We start from the raw sequence: 1,419 nt of genomic DNA on the forward strand, positions 1-1,419 counted from the left end.
TTTTAAAAAAGATTCTGGCTCACAAAAGAGGATCCTCCTTGCCCAGAGTCCAGGTCTGGGGTTCACTGGTGGATGTGTTGTAATGAAGGAAGTTTGCAAATAAAGGTTATGAATGACATCTCTCTCCATGGTTCATTTTCCACAGAGTAGAATATTATGTGGTTATAAAAAGACTTTAAAAATGCATAATTCCACCAGGCCTCAGGCACATTTGTGGTGTGAACCTGCTACTGCCGAGTATGCAGGGAGCTCTCTCAGGAGTCCATCTCTATGGTCCTTACCTAAGTCTCAGTACCTGCGCTGGCATTTGATCACTTTTTCTAAGGTGGTTTCCAGACCTTTTTCATCTGAGAGACTTGTGTTTGGAGGGTGCTATATGAGATTGTTGTTTTTTAATGAGAGGGATTTAGATGAATTGGAGTGTATATGTGGTCAGGAGGGGAGCAGTCATTTGATGTAGTGGTGGCAGAGGGCATCTTTCAAGTCATTTTGAAATGTGTTCTTCCTATCATACCAGACTGGCTTTGTGTGTCGTTTTCAATACTGACTGGCTAGTTAACCCATCCCTCCCATGTGTAGAACAGTCTTGTAGCATGGAAGGGCTGCCACAGGCCACTTGTCATTCGTAAAAACTACACAAATAATAAAATGCAGTGAAGAAAATGCTGGTCCCTTTAGAGAGCTGATGTTTCAATGCAAGTCTCTCAGTCCTGCTTCCTCCTGCCTCCTGATTGGGTATGGATCCTGGTCTGCCTTTAGCAACAGAGACAGATATATCCATCTCCTTCACAATTGACTGTAGCATGCTGTCAAGCCATAGCAACAGCAAAAGATGGCTCTGTCTGACAGATACATTGGGCTGCAATATCTTACAAGAACAGTAAAGCAATGGGCACTTCCCTTGTGCATCTAATGTGCAAGTGGCCAATGAATAAATAAGTGTATTCTGGAGGAAATGCTGGAATCTTCACAAGACATTGAGAAACAAGCACACAGGTCCAGAAACAACTTAGAACAGGCAGTTCCAGTGTGATCAGAGGGCTGCACTGTGATCTCAGTCACACTGGTGTCAAATCCAGAGTTGAAATGGACTTCTGTTACCATTCATGAGAGATCCTGGTAAATGTAGAGATAGGACACCAGAGAAGGTATTTTATCACTTACCCTAACAGAATAAGCTTCCAATGTCATTATCTATGATACAGTCATTCTGTGGTATCTGATGTATTTGGAACCATGGAGGGTTCCATGTCATTGTTACTGAAGAGAGAGACCTTGAATTTCAAGGAAAATTATGCCTGTGCTGTAGTGAGGCATATTTCTTGCACCTTACTCTGATACATCTGGTACCACTGGCCCCTGTCAAAGAGAGAACACTGGATTATGAGATCATTTGTCTGACCTAGTGTAGCAATTCCT

Source organism: Mauremys mutica, chromosome 22 (assembly GCF_020497125.1).
Source record: "Mauremys mutica isolate MM-2020 ecotype Southern chromosome 22, ASM2049712v1, whole genome shotgun sequence".
NCBI lineage: Eukaryota > Metazoa > Chordata > Testudines > Geoemydidae > Mauremys > Mauremys mutica.